General features: G+C 44.1%; 1 long non-coding RNA gene across 1 annotated transcript; it reads right to left on the bottom strand.

The window, feature by feature from the left end:
- Positions 1-304: 304 nt before the first annotated feature.
- On the bottom strand, positions 305-17243 carry LOC120998881. The gene is made up of 3 exons (XR_005778498.1): positions 17233-17243; positions 12491-12495; positions 305-410 (listed from the first exon to the last, which is right to left on the bottom strand). It is a non-coding gene; the product is annotated as an uncharacterized LOC120998881 (long non-coding RNA).
- Positions 17244-20157: the final 2914 nt, after the last annotated feature.

The raw sequence follows: 20157 nt of genomic DNA, 5'->3' as shown, positions 1-20157 counted from the left end.
TACAATATAAATGAAGTGTTTTTTGTCTTTTCTGAAACTGTGGATCACTTCCCACCTGATTGGAATTGTTTCTCCTAGTGATTAACAGGTCAGGTACACCTGATGCTGTTCTAGAGCATGGAAACTAACCAATCAAATGGGAGGGGTTGTCCCTCACTGTGTATAAAAAGTCGATTTTAAGTTTGTTTAGTTGTCTTGATGAAGGGCTAAGATATAACAGCCCGAAACACGTCACAGCATACTACTCTGCTCTTGATGTCTGTTTTTAAAGAAGTGGATTAAAGAAGCCTTTTATTGTGAAGAGCTGGAATTCGTTTTCTTTTTCACATTTTGCTCCAGACTGAGTCCAGGTCTGTACATCCGTGCTCTACTTGGTGTGAGGTGAGAGCTGCAGCAATCTCTATATTTGTCTACACTGCTCAGTATATCACACCTATCGATAGCACACCTATACCAGTCCTTAAAAGGACTTTTGTGGCCCTATTAGCTAGCGTTTGGTGCCAGCAGTAGATCTGGCTGATTTGCATGCCCAAGTGCATTTAGAGTGGCAGAACAACAGACAACCATTAATAACCTCATTGATAGCATGCCAGAGTGTGTAAGTGCATGTATTTCTGCATGTGGTGCCCATACTCGATACTGAATACTGAATTGAGATGTTTTGAATGTTTTGATAAAAAATTTTATCATTTGAATATCATTAATATATATATTGATCCTAAGATTTCTATAATTCCACAATTTTTCCTTCCTGGTGTTGTATTCTTAATGTTCAGGAGTGTATTATATCACTGTTATCAATTATCTGTTTTTGGGGTCATGCTGGTAGCACACACCATGTGTTTTCTACCTGCCTGTGCTCCTTAGTATCAAGCAAATTAAATGATGAATGTATGTAGTAAGATAAAAACACCCACCAGTCTTCTCTACAAAGGCCCCGTTTGCACTTGCAGCAAAAATATCAGCATATGGACATTTTCAACCTAGGGCAGAAACTGTATGTAAAGTTAAGAGAGGGATATCGATGTAAAACTAAAATGGTGTCCTTGTTCTCTGCACAATAGCAACCTAATGTTACTGGCATTTTTGGTATCACTTTGCAGGGGAAGATTAGACGATTCATTTTGGAGTAAATACTGTTGAACCAGCTGTATGTGTCTGACCATTTTCCCTATACTATTCACATCTGTGAATAGTCTTTGGAATTATACTGCCAAAGTATATTGATCTTCTGACGGGCTATTGTCTTGATACTTCCATTTTCCGTATAGAAAACCTACAAGATTGTGAGTGCAGCGACCAGACCGCAAAGGCAACGTGAGTGTAGTATATAGTGAACCGATGGGGGTAGTAGTATTACTCACTGTTCTGTAGCTCCCTGGGTCGGCATGCAGTGAAGGTAAGGATGGCACAAAATCCCTCGGGGCACTCTCTATTTGTCCAGGGATCCCCAGCCAGATGTTAGTTGAGGTGCCCTTAATGGTGTAAGGTGCTTTGCGTGCCTTGGTGGCAGGATCCACTCTCTGGTGTTCATGACGCCAGCACCGCAAGGTGCGTTAAGAGATGGTATGGAATAAGGAGAGAATCAGGAGCTGAACCAACAAGAAATTGACTTGAAATATTAGCCTTGAGGTAAGTAGCATCCACACAAATAATATCTTGGTACATAAGATGGAGGTAAGCTGCAACTCCAGAGAACAGGCACAGTGGGACAGTGGTAAACTGCAGGTTCCAACTAACCTTGAGAGAGGGTGATACTTTCCTTATCTTGCTCAACTTGCTCTGAGAGAACCTTATTGCGGATACAAAAAGGGGGGACAGGGTGTCATGAGCCCTCAACTGGCATGTGCAATTAGGCAGTTGTTATGTTGGATTACTTACCTGGGTTACAGATGCCATGGTGCAGTCTGAGATCCTCGAGTTGGTGGAGAAGAATCTGATTGGAGATTGGAGTAACGGTCAGCACGAGTTACCTGTTAAAAAGAGAAATAGCGGTTAATTGAGGGGCATTCCCATAAGGCACACTGAAGAATCCAGATCTATGCCAGTCAAGCCATGGAGGAATTACTAAAACAACTAATAGAAAAAGCATCCACACAAGGAGGGGAAGATTGGTTACGCACCTGCCTACAAAAGGACAGTGAAGCCAGTGCTCTATTAAATCAGTCTGCACTGCTCATATTACTGAGAGTGCAGAGCTGGAAAGGATGGCCGAGATTATTGCGATACCAGACGTCGGCGAAGCTCCTCCTCCATCACCACCCAAAAAGAGTCTGCAAAGCGGATTTTCTCTCCATCCCAGCCTAATATTAAACACAGACAAAAGAATTTTGCCGCTGCATCACACAGCGCGAGAAGAGACCAACAACATTGGCACCATACTTACCAACGATCTCCAGAGCGAACGTCTGCAAGACAGCACGTACCGGCAACAATTAAAACAACTGTCAACTTTCAGGAGGGTGAGCAACATTATACTGCTTTAGGCAGTGAATGTCCATTACAGGGCACTGACAACACAATTAGTCACAACAGCAACCAAACTGAACATATTACCCAAGATAACATACAGCTATTTATGGCATTTATGACTCAGAGGGATTCTGCTAATGTTCAAGAATCTGCTTGGTCTTCAACTGGGAGTGTATCTGGGTCTGATTGCCAGATATTCCCTGAATCTTCTAAGGTTCCTAAAGAAATTTATTTTACCATCATTAGAAGGGGGCAGTGACATTAAAGAAATATCCTTAAAGGAATCCATGCCCTGTCAGATATCCCCATTGGGTTTTGATTTAAACAAACAAATAAAAGAAAAAATATGGAGTAAGGAATATGTGGACATTTTTTCACTCCTACCCTCTTACAAAGAAGCACTAAAATTGGAAAAAAAGGAAGATGAGGAGAGGAGGAAAGGTCCACAAAGATTAATACTAAATTGGATTCAGGCTTTTTGCATTTATTCGGTAGCTATTTTAGAAGCATATAGAAATTTTGGAGGCTCTGCATGGCGCATCTACGATGAATCCTTCTGCCAAAAACTTGTGGTTTATCCAGACTTGAATTGGGGTTATAAAGATGTGGGATTGTGGTTAAACCTCATGTTGCCACAAATGAACCATCATTATCGTCCGTAATTACCTAGAAACGGTTTGTTTCGCATTCAATGAGTCATCTCGCAAATGGCAGGCAAACTGCAAATACAGACATGAATGCACAGTTTGTGCTGGGAACCACCCAGCCACAAGGTGTTTCAAAAGGTTTGGAAACATTAACAAACAATCCATTAGAGGCAGTGACTCCATTGAATCTGCCAAGGCTAAATTAATGCTTAAAAACTTATCCAGACAAGGAGAAGGCTCTAGTACTAATTGAAGGATTCACAAAAGGTTTCTATGTTCCAGCTTTCAGAGGTTCAGGTTGTTCAATAGTTAATAATTTAAAATCTGTTTATCTAAATAAAAAAGTTGTTATGAAAAAATAAATAAAGACATTTCTGAGTATAGGGTTGCTGAGCCATTTTATTCACCCCCTTTCAGGATTTCTCCTTTAGGTTTAGTACCCAAAAAAAATAAAAATAACAGTTTCAGGCTAAAACATGACTTATCCTATCCAAAATATAATTCTTTAAATGATTCCATTGATAAAAAAAGAAGCATCAGTACAATATGCTTAATTTGACCAGGCTTAATATTTACTCAAAAAAGCGGGGAGATATTCATTACTTGCAAAAGCAGATATAAAATCTGCATTCCGATTGTTACCAATAAATCCAACTAGATACAATTCACTTGGTTTCCAGTTGGATGGAAAATTTTACTATGACAAAGCGTTACCTATGGGTTATTCTCTATCTTGCTACTATTTTGAAGCATTCTCAACATTTCTTCAATGGATGGTAGAAAATCATTATAAAGGAGGATTCATGCTACATTATTTGGACGATTTTCTATTCATTGGAGAAGAAAAATCCGATGATTGTATTAATTTATTACAAACATTCAGGAATATTGTGAGATACTTCAAAATACCTCTAGCAGAAGAGAAAACAGTTTATCCAACTAATTATATCAAATTCCTAGTCATTGACATACAGTAAGGAGCAGAAGTATTTGAACACCCTGCGATTTTGCAAGTTCTCTGACTTAGAAATCATGGAGGGGTCTGAAATTCACATTGTAGGTGCATTCCCATTCTAAGAGACAGAATTTTAAAAGAAAATTCAGGAAATCACATTGCATGATTTTTAAAGAATTTATTTGTCTTGCACTGCTGAACATAAGTATTTGAACACCTGTGAAAATCAGTGTTAATATTTGGTACAGAAGACTTTGTTTACAATTACAGAGGTCAAACGTTTCCTGTGGTTCTTGACCAGGTTTGCACACACTGCAACAGGGATTTTGGCCCACTCCTCCACACAGATCTCCTCTAGATCTGTCAAATTTCGGGGCTGTCGCTGAGCAACACAGAGTTTCAGCTCCCTCCAAAGATGTTCTATTGGATTTAGGTCTGGAGGCTGGCTAGGCCACTCCAGAACCTTGATATGCTTCTTACGGAGTTACTCCTTGGTTATCCTGGCTATGTACTTCGGGTCGTTGTCATGTTGGAAGACCAAGCCACGACCCATCTTCAATGCTCTGACTGAGGGAAGGAGGTTGTTGCTCAAAATATCACAATAAATGGCCCGATTCATCCTCTCCTTAATACAGTGCAATTGTCCTGTCCCCTTTGCAGGAAAAGCACCCCCAAATCATGATGTTACCACCTCCATGCTTCACAGTAGGGATGGCGTTCTTGAGATGCAACTCATCCTTCTTTTTCCTACAAACACGACGAGTGATGTTTAGACCAAAAAGTTCAAGTTTTGTCTCATCTGACTACATGACTTTCTCCCGTGCCTCCTCTGGATCATCCATATGGTCATTGTCAAACTTCAGACGGGCCTGGACATGTGATGACTTGAGCAAGGAGAACCTTCCATGCAATGCATGATTTGAAACCATGACGGCAAGTGTTCTACCGACAGTGAGTTTTGAAACTGTGATCTCAGCTCTCTTCATGTCATTGACCAGCTCCTAACTTGTAGTTCTGGGCTGATTCCTCACCTTTCTTATCATCAGTGATACCCCACAAGGTTAGATCTTGCATGGAGCCCTAATCTGTAGGAGACTGACAGTCGTCTTTAGCCTCTTCCATTTTCTAACAATTGCTCCAACAGTTGATCTATTTTCACCAAGCTGCTTGGCAATTGCCCCGTAGACCTTTCCAGCCTTGTGGAGATCCACAATTATGTCTCTGGTATCTTTTCACAGCTCTTTGGTCTTGCCCATGGTAGTAGTTGGTGTCTGACTGACTGAGGGGTGGACAGGTGTCTTTAAAGAGCTCAGACAGGTGCTACTAAGTTAGATTAATGAGTGGAGTAGAGGTGTACTTTTTAAAGGCACAGTAACAGGTCTTTGAGAGCCAGAATTCTTGCTGTTTCTCAGGTGTTCAAATACTTATGTTCAGCAGTAGAAGACAAATAAATTCTTTAAAAATAATACAATGTGATTTCCTGAATTTTTTTTTATTTTATTCTGTCTCTCACAGTGGGAATGCACCTACAATGTGAATTTCAGACCCCTCCATGATTTCTAAGTGGGAGAACTTGCAAAATCGCAGGGTGTTCAAATACTTCTGTTCCTCACTGTAGATACAATAATAAAGCTACTGCAGGTAAGAAAAGGCCTCATGATCATATTCGCTTAAATAGTCAATTGAAAGCTGACATTTCTATGTGGTTAGGTTTCTTGGACAATTTTAATGGCAGATCATTGTGGCAAGAGGAATTTGTCGATTCTGATTCTCTGAACTTGCATACTGACGCTGCTGCATCGATAGGTTACGGTGCTATTTACAACAGAAAATCGTTGGCCGAGAAATGGCCTGTAGAATGGTTAGATAAACCGTTTATGAAAAACATAATTTTTTTTTAAATCTTCCCAGTATTGGTTTCACTAATGATATGGAAAGAACAGTTTAAAAACAAACGCATATTATTACTTTCAGACAACAAAGGTGTAGTGTTCGCAATAAATTGTTTATCAGCTAAATCTGAAGTAGTTATAAACACACTGAGACAAATTGTCTTATTATGTTTAGTTAATAACATATGGATTATAGCAAAATTTGTAGAAGGAAAATCAAACATAATTTCGGATTCTCTATCTCGACAGAAATTTTCACTGTTCAGAAAAGTAGTTCCAGACGCCGAAAGATGAGGAATTCCATGTCCATCAGAGTTATGGAAGTTGATTGTTCCGTCCGTCATCAGCAAATTAATAAGTAAAGCGTTAGCTCCAAATACATGGGCTGCTTACACGGCTGCATGGAAAATGTGGAATACTTTTTGTTCAATGCATGATTACAAATGCTATGACAAGAACCTTATGCCAGCCATACAATTTATTGACAAATGGAATGGGCAAGAGAGGAGTTTACATCCAAAGAATCTTGACAGGAATATCTTTTTTTCAAAAGCTGTTGGATGTGCCCTCCTTCTCCAATAATTTTTTATTAAAACAAATTGTTAAAGGAGCAACCAAAGTCACCCCTAGAACTCCTAGAACAAGACCTTTATCATTAGAATGGTTATTAAAATTCACAGAATACTTACCGTTTATCTGTTCTTCCAGTTATGAAGCTTCGCTATTTAAAACAGCGTTCTTGATAACGTTCTTTGGTGCACTGCGCATAAGTGAAATCACAGCTAAAAACAGGATATCGGAGGCGCCATTACTATTGGAAGACATTATATTATATTCAAATAAAATATGCATTCACATAAAAAGATCAAAAACTGATCAATCTGGTAAAGGAACCTGGATCAGTCTTAACAGGATTCCCAATTTGAAACTATGCCCGGTCACAGCATTAAAAGAATGGGTTAAAATTAGACACAAATCACAAGGCCCTTTATTTATGCACCAAAAAGGATCCTCTTTGACTAAATATCAATTCAATTTCATGCTCTCAAAATGTAAAAACCATTTCAAGCTAGAGGAAGAAAACATTTTAGCTCACTCATTTCGTATAGGTGCAGCTACTCATGCACATATGATCGGACTTCAGAAAAAAAGTTATTAAAAAGATTGGCAGATGGAATTCAGACATGTATAAAATATACATCAGACCTGATTTATTGTATTAATTTTCTTTCAGACTTGAAGATTATTTGCATTTTTGGGTCCGAAATTATCTCGGCAGCGTGTAACCGCTCAACATTCAGGTTTAATTCGGATAACCTTGGTTTCGGTAACAAGGTAATTGTATTTTGGAGAGGCATCAAGGACACGCAAGTAAAGGACATATACGATTTATGTTCACATTTCAAAAGCATTTGGTCACTACCGAATTTAGTAATCTTTCATGTAGGTTCCAACTATTTAGGTAAAATCAAAACACATTTAGTTATTAATAAATTAAAAATCACTTTAGTAAATATCCAAAAATGTCTCCCTAAGGCCTCATGCACACGACCGTTGTTTTTTGCGGTCCGCAAAAACGGGGTCCGTAGGTCCGTGATCCGTGGCCGTTTTTTCTTCCGTGGGTCTTCCTTGATTTTTGGAGGCTCCACGGACATGAAGGAAAAAGTCGTTTTGGTGTCCGCCTGGCCGTGCGGAGCCAAACGGATCTGTCCTGACTTACAATGCAAGTCAATGGGGACGGATCCGTTTGACGTGGACATAGTATGGTGCAATTGCAAACTGATCCGTCCCCCGTTGACTTTCAGTGTAAAGTCAGGAGTCCCTATTATACCATCGGATCAGAGTTTTCTCCAATCCGATGGTATATTTTAACTTGAAGCGTCCCCATCACCATGGGAACGCCTCTATGTTAAAATATACCATCGGATTTGAGTTATATTGTGAAAACTCATATCCGACAGTATATTCTAACACAGAGGCGTTCCCATAGTGATGGGGATGCTTCAAGTTAGAATATACTAACAACTTTGTACATGACTGCCCCCTGCTGTCATGTACAAAGCCCCCTGCTGTCATGACTGCCCCCTGCTCCTGTCCTATTTTTTGGACGGACAACGGTTCACGGACCCATTCAAGTCAATGGGTCCGTGAAAAAACACGGATGCACACAAGATTGACATCCGGGTCCGTGGTCCGTGGCCGTAGGCTACTTTCACACAGACGGATCCGCAGATCCGTCTGCATAAAAGCTTTTTCAGAGCTGAGTTTTCACTTCGAGAAAACTCAGATCCGACAGCATATTCTCACAGAGGCGTTCCAATAGTGATGGGGACGCTTCAAGTTAGAATATACTACGAACTGTGTACATGACTGTCCCCTGCTGCCTGGCAGCACCCGATCTCTTACAGGGGGCTGTGAACTGCACAATTAACCCCTCAGGTGCCGCACCTGAGGGGTTAATTGTGCGTATCATAGCCCCCTGTAAGAGATCAGGTGCTGCCAGGCAGGAGGGGGAACACCCCCCTCCCTCCCCTGTATTACATTCATTGGTGGCCAGTGCGGCCCCCCTCTCCCCCCCTCCTAATTAAAATCCCCCCCCTTGGTTAGTTTAATAGCGGTCTGCAACCAGCGCAGGATAAATGTCTGCATTTATCCTGCATATAAATGTATTGTCACGGCGGGCGTGCACTCAGTCTAACAGATAACGACCTAACCAGGCTCTGGGCGAGAGACAGGGGAAGGGTCACCTCCTAACTAATCCCTGACCTCTTTCCCTGCACTGCTCAGCCCACCTACAGACCTTTAAGTTAGGTATGAGGTGTCCCATTGCCTGGGCTGACAAAACCCTGAATTCCCTGAGATGGTGAAGTGGGGAAATAGGAGCAGCCTGCTCGCACAGAACCTGAATGGGATAGATGACACAAAACAACCAAACTTGAAATAACACTTATCTTCCTGAGCTGGAACAGACAGCCAACCTTCCTTCCTAGCTTCCAAGACCACAATGATTAGTATAATCCGCCCAGAGCACTGGGCTGGTATACTATTTAAACTAATGACCCCACCCAGAGCACTTGATGAGAGGCGGATCCAGCACGGCTCCAAAACAAACACTAAACTCGTGCTGCAATCCTGGCCGACCTCCGCACATCGTCAGAGTGGGGCATGACAGTACCCCCCCTTCTACGGGTGACCTCCGGACACCCCGGCCCAACCTTATCTGGATGGGACCTATGAAAGGCCCTCACCAGTCGGCTGGCGTTGACATCCGACGCCGGAACCCACATCCTCTCCTCAGGACCGTATCCCCTCCAGTGCACCAGGTACTGAAGGGAACCCCGAAGAACTCTCGAGTCGAGAATCCTGGAGATCTCAAACTCCAAGTTTCCCTCGACTAGAACAGGAGGAGGAGGCAATGGCGATGGTTCCACCGGTCTCACGTATTTTTTTTGTAAAGACCTGTGGAACACATCATGGATCCTCCAAGTCTGCGGAAGATCCAGCCGAAACGCCACAGGATTGATCACCGCAGAAATTTTATACGGACCAACAAATCTTGGACCCAGTTTCCAAGATGGCACTCTCAATTTGATATTCTTAGTGGACAACCACACCAGATCACCCACACACAGGTCCGGACCAGTCACACGTCTCTTGTCAGCCATACGTTTATACCTCTCACCCATCCTCTCCAAATTCCCTTGAATCCTCCGCCAGATAGAGGATAAGGTAGAAGAGAATCTCTCCTCCTCTGGCATCCCAGAGGAACCAGACCCAGAAAAGGTACCAAACTGAGGATGGAAACCGTATGCGCCAAAAAATGGCGGCTTACCCGTGGACTCCTGCCTACGGTTATTCAACGCAAATTCTGCTAAGGACAAGAATGAGGACCAGTCCTCCTGATTCTCAGCCACAAAGCACCTCAAGTAGGTCTCCGGGTTTTGATTAGTACGCTCCGTCTGACCATTCGACTGCAGATGAAAAGCCAAAGAGAATGAAAGTTGAATGCCAAGCCGAGAGCAGAACGCCCTCCAAAACCTGGAGACAAACTGCGTTCCCCCATAAGAGACCACATCCGAAGGAATACCATGCAATTTCACAATATTATCCACAAAAATCTGCGCAAGAATCTTAGCGTTAGGCAGACTCGTTAGTGGTATAAAGTGAGCCATTTTACTGAAACGGTCAACTACCACCAAAATCACTGTTCTCCCGGAGGAACTCGGCAGATCCGTAATAAAGTCCATAGACAAATGCGTCCAAGGACGAGATGGAATAGACAATGGAAGAAGTGAACCAGGCGGTCGAGTATGAGCAACCTTTGATCGAGCGCAGGTTTCACAAGCTGTCACGTAATTCTCAATGCTATTACGTAACCCTGGCCACCAGAACCTCCGGGATACTAGATCACAGGTGGACTTACCACCAGGATGTCCAGCGAGAACAGTATCGTGATGTTCCTTGAACACCTTGTATCGTAGGCCCTCAGGAACAAACAACCTCCCTGGAGGACAAGAACCAGGAGCCCCCTCCTGGGCTCCCAACACCTCCATCTCCAATTCAGGGTACAGAGCGGAGACCACCACCCCATCCGCCAAAATCGGCGCCGGATCTTCTGAATCACCTCCCCCAGGAAAGCTGCGAGACAAGGCATCTGCCTTGACGTTCTTGACCCCTGGGCGAAAGGTAACCACGAAATTGAACCTGGTAAAAAACAGTGACCCTCTGGCCTGCCTAGGGTTCAGACGCTTGGCAGATTGCAGGTAAGCCAAATTCTTATGGTCAGTATACACCCTAACGGGGTGAGACGCCCCCTCTAACCAGTGACGCCATTCCTCAAAGGCCAACTTGATAGCCAACAACTCTCTATCTCCAACATCATAATTCCTCTCGGCGACCGAGAGCTTCTTGGAGAAGAAGACACACGGGACCCACTTGCCAGGAGATGAACCCTGTGACAGCACCGCCCCAACCCCCACCTCTGATGCATCAACCTCCACTACGAATGGCTGAGACACATCCGGCTGCACCAGAATGGGAGCAGACGCAAAACGCTCCTTAACAGCGAAAAGGCCTGCAATGCCTCATCCGACCAGACAGAGACATCGGCGCCCTTCTTGGTCATATCAGTAAGAGGTTTTACTAGGGTAGAATAATTCGAAATAAATTTTCTATAATAATTCGTAAACCCCAAGAACCGCATCAAAGCTTTCTGATTCTCTGGTCGGTCCCACTCCAGAACCGCCCGGACCTTTTCGGGGTCCATACGAAAACCGGAATCAGAAAGCATGTATCCCAAGAACGGAAGCTCTTGCACCGCAAACAAACATTTCTCCAATTTGGCATATAACTTATTCTCCCGAAGGATCGTCAAAACCTGTCTCACATGATCCTGATGGGTCTTCAGATCAGGAGAATAAATTAAAATGTCATCCAGGTAAACTACTACGAACCTCCCCACCAAGTGAGGAAAAATGTCATTGATGAATCGCTGAAATACTGCTGGCACGTTCGTCAACCCAAAAGGCATCACCAGGTTCTCAAAATGACCCTCGTGCGTATTGAAGGCCGTTTTCCACTCATCCCCCTCCTTGATCCTGATCAGATTGTAGGCTCCTCTCAAATCCAACTTGGAGAACATCTTGGCTCCAACAATCTGATCAAAAAGATCAGAGATCAAAGGCAGGGTATATGGATCCCGGACTGTAATACGGTTCAATTCCCGGAAATCCAAACACGGTCTCAGTGATCCATCCTTTTTCTTCACAAAGAACAAACCTACTGCCTCTGGAGACTTAGATGGTCTAATATGACCCTTTGCCAAACTCTCGGCGACATACTTTCGCATGACCTCTCTTTCGGGTTGAGAGAGGTTGTAAAGCCGAGACTTTGGCAACTTAGCCCCAGGAATGAGATTAACTGGACAATCATAGTCTCGATGAGGGGGCAATTCCTGAGCCCCACCCTCCGAAAAGACATCCGCAAAATCCGAGAGATACTGAGGTAAAGCCGTAATGGACACACCAGAGATAGATGTGCCAAGACAATTATCCGAACAAAACTCACTCCAACCAATGATTTGTTTCGCTTGCCAGTCTATCATTGGGTTATGTCTAGTCAACCATGGCAACCCCAAAACTATAGGAGCTGGCAAATCCTTCATGACAAAACAAGAAATAATTTCAGCATGTGAATCACCCACCCTTAAGTGAATGCCATGAACAATGTGAGTAAGGCTCCTTTGAGAAAGAGGGGAAGAATCAATTGCAAAAACACGAATCTCGTTCTCTAACGTGCAAGTACTTAGTCCCAGCCCTTGAAGAAAAAGAAAGTCAATTAGGTTTATTTGACCTGTACCTGATGCCAGAACCCTCTGACACTGTGTGACCGAACTACGCAGATCCGTAACCTCTAGGGATAAACCCTGCATTCGGTCAACCAGTGCATCAATTGACGCCATCACAAAAGCGCTGAGTGATGGTAGTCACAGTATGGCGGATTATAATGTCACGGCGGGCGTGCACTCAGTCTAACAGAAAACGCACCAACCAGGCTCTGGGCGAGAGACAGGGGAAGGGTCACCTCCTAACTAATCCCTGACCTCTTTCCCTGCACTGCTCAGCCCACCTACAGACCTTTAAGGTAGGTATGAGGTGTCCCCGTGCCTGGGCTGACAAAAGTCTGAATTCCTTGAGATGGTGAAGTGGGGAAATAGGAGCAGCCTGCTCGCACAGAACCTGAATGGGATAGATGACACAAAACAACCAAACTTGAAATAACACTTATCTTCCTGAGCTGGAACAGACAGCCAACCTTCCTTCCTAGCTTCCAAGACCACAATGATTAGTATAATCCACCCAGAGCACTGGGCTGGTATACTATTTAAACTGATGACCCCACCTAGAGCACTTGATGAGAGGCGGATCCAGCACGGCTCCAAAACAAACACTAAACTCGTGCTGCAATCCTGGCCGACCTCCGCACATCGTCAGAGTGGGGCATGACATGTATATATATTGTTTGATACCTCCATTTGCAATATCACACGAAAAAACCTAACATGAGCAAAAGCTGTTCCCTTAGACAAAATACAGTCAAAAACAAATATTGACTCAACATCATATCTTCTTAAATATCTCCGTGTCTCACTATCTACACACCGCGCACGTCTGACCTGGACATTTAAAATCTTCACAAAAAATAATAATTTTATGGCCCATCATTGGTGGCAGCGGAGAGTTCCGTTCGGAGTCCCAGTTTAATCGCTGGGACTCCGATCGGTAACCATGGCAACCAGGACGCTACTGCAATCCTGGCTGCCATGGTTACTTAGCAATTTTAGAAGCATTATACTTACCTGCGATATCTGTGACCGGCAGGGCGCTCCTCCTACTGGTAAATGAAAGGTCTGTGCTATAAGCAATGCGCCGCACAGACCTTTCACTTACCAGTAGGAGGAGCGCCCGGCCGGCCACAGACAGCGCAGGTAAGTATAATGCTTCTAAAATTGCTAAGTAACCATGGCAGCCAGGACTGCAGTAGCATCCTGGTTGCCATGGTTACCGATCGGAGTCCCAGCGATTAAACTGGGACTCCGATCGGAACTCTCCGCTGCCACCAATGATGGGCATCTACACCTGGTGCCGGCCCAGACTTAAAGAGCATACAGAAGTCAGCGCATGCTTGCTTGCTTGCTGAGATATATGTACATATACAATGAGAAATAGCAACAGCATAAGCTTATAAACAGGTAGAAATATACATAATTTTTTTTTGTGAAGATTTTAAATGTCCAGGTCAGACGTGCGCGGTGTGTAGATAGTGAGACACGGAGATATTTAAGAAGATATGATGTTGGATTTTGTCTAAGGGAACAGCTTTTGCTCATGTTAGGTTTTTTCGTGTTATATTGCAAATGGAGGTATCAAACAATATACACTGCTCAAAAAAATAAAGGGAACACTTAAACAACACACTGTAACTCCAAGTCAATCACACTTCTGTGAAATAAAACTGTCCACTTAGGAAACAACACTGAGTGACAATCAATTTCACATGCGGTTGTGCAAATGGGATAGACAACAGGTGGAAATTATGGGCAATTAGCAAGACACCCCCAATAAAGGAGTGGTTCTGCAGGTGGTGACACAGACCACTTTATTAGTTCCTATGCTTCCTGGCTGATGTTTTGGTCACTTTTGAATGCTGGCGGTGCTTTCATTCTAGTGGTAGCATGAGACGGAGTCTACAACCCACACAAGTGGCTCAGGTAGTGCAGCTTATCCAGGATGACACATCAATGCGAGCTGTGGCAAGAAGGTTTGCTGTGTCTGTCAGCGTAGTGTCCAGAGCATGGAGGCGCTACCAGGAGACAGGCCAGTACATCAGGAGACGTGGAGGAGGCCGTAGGAGGGCAACAATCCAGCAGCAGGACCGCTACCTCCGCCTTTGTGCAAGGAGGAACAGGAGGAGCACTGCCAGAGCCCTGCAAAATGACCTCCAGCAGGCCACAAATGTGCATGTGTCTGCTCAAATGGTCAGAAACAGACTCCATGAGGGTGATATGAGGGCCCGACATCCACAGGTGGGGGTTGTGCTTACAACCCAACACCGTGCAGGACGTTTGGCATTTGCTAGAGAACACCAAGATTGGCAAATTCGCCACTGGCGCCCTGTGCTCTTCACAGATGAAAGCAGGTTCACACTGAGCACATGTGGCAGACGTGACAGAGTCTGGAGACGCCGTGGAGAACATTCTGCTGCCTGCAACATCCTCCAGCATGACCGGTTTGGCATTGGGTCAGTAATGGTGTGGGGTAGCATTTCTTTGGAGGGCCGCACAGCCCTCCATGTGCTCGCCAGAGGTGACTGCCATTAGGTATCGAGATGAGATCCTCAGACCCCTTGTGAGACCATATGCTGGTGCGTTTGGCCCTGGGTTCCTCCTAATGCAAGACAATGCTAGACCTCATGTGGCTGGAGTGTGTCAGCAGTTCCTGCAAGACGAAGACATTGATGCTATGGACTGGCCCGCCCGTTCCCCAGACCTGAATCCAATTGAGCACATCTGGGACATCATGTCTCGCCCTATCCACCAACGTCACGTTGCACCACAGACTGTCCAGGAGTTGGAAGATGCTTTAGTCCAGGTCTGGGAGGAGATCCCGCAGGAGACCGTCCGCCACCTCATCAGGAGCGTGCACAGGCGTTGTAGGGAGGTCATACAGGCACGTGGAGGCCACGCACACTACTGAGCCTCATTTTGACTTGTTTTAAGGACATTACATCAAAGTTGGATCAGCCTGTAGTGTGTTTTTCCACTTTAATTTTGAGTGTGACTCCAAATCCAGACCATTTTTTTATTTTTGTGTGATTTTGTTGTCAGCACATTCAACTATGTAAAGAACAAAGTATTTCAGAAGAATATTTAATCAATTCAGATCTAGGATGTGTTATTTTTGTGTTCCCTTTATTTTTTTGAGCAGTGTATTATTAGCCTTTTGGGCGTTGGGGTAATAGTCGCTATAGGAGCGGACTAAATATGGATTGTCATGTTATGGTTAGTAAAGTGTTGGATAATTACAGAATTGATGGTATTAGTTGATAATATTAATTGACATAAGTTTTAATAACATAAAACACCGTGGCCAATAATTTCCATTAAAGATTATCAATAAACAATAAAAGTTTAATCAGTAAGTTGGTGGTCTGGTCTTATTTTATTCACTATCAAGGTATATAAAGATGGGTAAATGTGACACCATGAGCAAACCTTATTGCGGATGCAAAAAGGGGGGACAGGGTGTCATGAGCCCTCAATTGGCATGTGCAATTAGGCAGTTGTTATGTTGGATTACTTACCTGGATTACAGATGCCATAGTGCAGTCTGAGATCCTCGACTTGGTGGAGAAGAATCTGATTGGAGATTGGAGTAACGGTTAGCACGAGTTACCTGTTAAAAATAGAAGTAGCGGTTAATTGAGGCGCATTCCCGTAAGGAACACTGAAGAATTCCTACCCCCCCCCCCCCTCCCCTTTTTACGTCACGGTGTTTGTATGGGGTAATAGTCGCTATAGGAGTGGACTAAATATGGATTGTGATGTTATGGTTAGTAAAGTGTTGGATAATTACAGAATTGATGGTATTAGTTGATAATATTAATTGACATAAGTTTCAATAATATAAAACATCATGGCCAATTATTTCCATTAAAGATTATCAATAAACAATAAAAGTTTAATAAGTAAGTTGGTGGTCTGGTCTTATTTTATTCCCTATCGAGGTATATAAAGATAGGTAAATGTGACACCATGAAACTTCAGCCTTTTGGTACTTTGGATCTTCAGAACTAGCACTTGACAACCAACAGGGCGGTCTCCCTAGTGGCAGGCAAAAACCTCTGCTCCATTATTTGAACAGGTTGCTTCAATACTATAAGTCCATTTCGTCTCTGACTCCAGAACAGTGGCACTACAAAAAGAAGGGATCCAGTAGTCCTTGAGCTTGGTTTCCTTTCTATCTTGCCTTTCTCCTGAGGGGGTACCCATGGGCACACAGCTTAAGTTACAGGCTTTCCTCTCCTAACCTCCTCGCCACTCACAACTCAACTCTCCACTCTCAACTCTAAACTAACTTCCTGTGACTGACCTGTCCTATATAAATGATGATACAGCTAAACCTAGTAGTGAAAGTGTGTAAATGCAGTTACCAGCCTGTTGTGAGGAATTTGCAGCTATTACAAGAGAAAATATACAATGGCATAAGATGACATATAGAGATGTTTGAAGTGTCCCCTTTTCACACGTAGTGGGACACTGCATAAGCTCTATTGGGAGCAGTAGGTATGATGATGTCTTTAAAGTGTTGTGGACTATGTCAGCTCCATTTAATGGGCATCTGTCAGCAGATTTGTACCTATGAAACTGGCTGACCTGTTGGTCTGTGTTGGTCCCATGTACATATGAGCCCACATTGCTGAGAAAAATTATATTTTAATATATGCAAATGAGCTTCTAGGAGCAATGGGGGAGGGGGGGCATTGCTACTGCAGAGAGAGCTGAGATCATTGCTCCTAGAGGGCCATTTGCAAATATTAAAACGTCATTTTCTTAGCACTGAAGTGAGTAAAATAAATAAAAGTATATCAGTTTCAATTTTGAATAATAAAAAAGCTATCTTCCAAAGTGAGAAATTTAGCTCTAGGGATCAATACCCAAAACCATCCCGAAATAGTTCGAGTTTTCCAACTAAAATGTGACAGATACCATATATTATGAATTCAGAAGTAGCGTAGTAGCATAATTTGTAAGGATGAAAAAGATGTCTGCCTATCCAGTTCAGCTTGTTATTCTGCAAAGCTGATCCAGAGGAGAGCAAACAAACCTCACATGTAGAAGCCAATTTCCCTCATCCTGATTCTAAATCTGGCAATCAGAATAACTCAGCAAGCAAGCAACCTTTTCCACAAATGTAATTGTGACGCACGGCAACGGCCATGGGTCCTCTTTTAATGATGTAGTAGATGGTACCCAGGTGTAGGGTGGCCTAAATGTCCCTTAATGTTGGTGCACGAGTCACGGTGCCCCTAACTGGATACGCTGGAACCCAGGCGTTGTCGTCCAAAGCAGAGCAAATAGGCAAATAGCCCATCATACACAGTGGTACAGGCAATCCCTGGGCGAGTGGCTCCGGGTGAGGCTTGGTACCGAAGCGCAGCATTCCATCCATTCCATCCTGACTCCTGTAGACGCCTCACTCTCCCCGCAGTGGCTGGATCTTCTGGCCAGCACTCCGGTGCTGACACTGCGATGGGGTCTTCTCCAAAAGGACAACGGCTACAGAGAAGGGCCCCTGAGGGCCTACCATAGGGGTGTATTCCACCCGATCTCATTTATACAGACTGTGCCTTGCCTGCGGCAGGTAATGACGTTTCACGGAGCGCCGTCACACAAAGAACTCCTGCCCAGTCCTCTCATCCATGAGGAAGCGGCTGCCTCGCTGAACTGAGAACCAAACCACTGACCCAGTTTTCCACTCCAGAAGGGGATCTCGGGGCTGCTGTCGGTCCCATACTCGAATGGCCCAGTCTTCTATTGCCCGTTTGCAATCCCACTTGTCTCGGGTGTTAGCCATTACTTCTGGAGGCACCATTGGGTTAAGGCCTTCGCAAGGCTTCTCCTCCCGGACGGCAGAGTGGTTAGTCCTGCCCCCGGTGGCACGGGGAATGCGGGTAACTCCTTCCCTGAGCGTCGCTGTAGATTTCCTGCGGGGTGTCCTGTACTTCGGGCAGCTCACTTCCCCAACACATATTGCCCCAGTCTGGCTACCAGGGATGCCCCATCTTACTTCCTCTCATGCTGGTACAGACTGGTAACAAAGGCGAGGCTTCAGGGGATGAGTCTCCACTTCCCTTCTCTTCACTGTGATGTCGCTCCCTGTGGGCAGGGCTGGATTTTCCCACTTTAGATAGGGGCGTTCCTTTACTTTCTTGCTTCTGGGCTGGTAAAAGAAGCTGCGCCATCACCATTAAAGATGGCTGATTAACCCTTCGGAAGCCAGCGCGCACAGTTTTGCGCCTGCTACTCTGCAGCAAATTCTGTCATTTTTTAGTTTTTTTTTGTAAATCCTATAGGCTGTATAATCCAAGGGCACACAGATTTATCCTGTTCGGTTCCTGTTTTATAAGCTCTGTGGTACAAAGACATACACGTGAATCCTGTTCGTGATGCTAAATGCTACGGACGGCAACGGCCATGGGTCCCTTAAAGCAAATGTTTTTCGTGACGCCAGTTGCAGTGAAGCAACGAGGGCACAGGGCCCTTATTAGTGATGTAGTAGATGGTACCCAGGTGCAGGAATGCCAGAGTGGTGTAGGGTGGCCTAAATGTCCCTTAATGTTGGTGCACATGTCACGGTGCTCCTACCTGGATATTCTGGAACGCAGGCGTTGTCGTCCAAAGCAGAGCAAATAGGGGGAATAATCGAGAGATTTGAAGAAATAAATTGAGTCCAGGCCTTGTGATGAAGTTCAATAACAACTTTACTTGAATAAATGTTTCTCCAACAGTTTCAGGCTTTGTTTTGGTTCCCAGCAGGCGTTAGCATTAACTCTGGCAGGCAAACAAATTCAAATCTGCTACATCTGTTGCTCTATGGCTCTGCTGTGCTGACAAGCTTACTGTATAACTTTGCTTCTTTATGCTCCAAATTCTCTCTGCAGTCTGTCTCTTATATAGGGAATCTATACCTCCTGGTTTCAGAGGCTTCGGGCTTTGGCCTCTGTGTCCAGCAGAGCTGAAGGTGGTCTAGCTGGCTTAGGCAGGACAAGTCCAGCAGGGACGTGGACCTGCTTCCTTCCCCAAGCAGGGGGTACTCTCTACTGACCTCTAACTAACTAAACTCCTCCTTAGAGGGAAAGAAGAGAATGGAAAGAAGGTTCTATCCTCTGCAAATGGAGCTCTGCCATGCTTGCTGCCACCTTCTGGTGAACCAGGTACATTACATGAACATTAACAGTAACATAGGAATAGCAATGCACATTGTATAGGAAGTGCAATAAATACATAAGATGACACTGTGTTAGCCCATAGAAGACAGTAGCAGGGTGCGGAGTGGTAATGGCACTCTGGGTCATTACATTATAGCTATATAATGTCTATTCTGTAAAGGCATCCTCTGGCAGAGAGTTCCATAGTATCATTGCTCTTGCAGTAAAGAACCCCCTTCTATGTTGGTGTAGAAACCTTCTTCCTGAAGATCGATTGTGGCAAAAAGAGATAGGAAGGCGCTCATAGGGTAATAGGTTCAATCATAAATATATGAAATCAAGACATTGAGAGTTATGCTCACCTTCTGGTGTTGTGCATACGTAGGCACAACACTCGTGAGGACAAGGGGTCGGTGCAGCCGGTATCTTCTCAGTCCTTGTAGGTGGAGTAGCCAAGTCTCCAGAGGAATGATATGTATTGCAATAGGAAAAAGGTTAATGGTGCACTGATGTGGTACACCAATTGATACCTTCTGGCGCAAAGACACGACCTCAGTAGATAGATAAAAGGGTCTTTTATTGATGATTGACAACGCGTTTCGGAGTTGGTACACTCCTTTTTCAAGTCTAAGAAATCACAGATTTAGAGGGGGGGGTTTGGTACAGAAGAAAAAATATTAAAGTAAATGAAAAATATAATAAA

Source organism: Bufo bufo, chromosome 4 (assembly GCF_905171765.1).
Source record: "Bufo bufo chromosome 4, aBufBuf1.1, whole genome shotgun sequence".
NCBI lineage: Eukaryota > Metazoa > Chordata > Amphibia > Anura > Bufonidae > Bufo > Bufo bufo.
The sequence above is the reverse complement of the archived record's forward strand: the minus strand, read 5'-3'. Positions and strand labels throughout refer to the sequence as shown.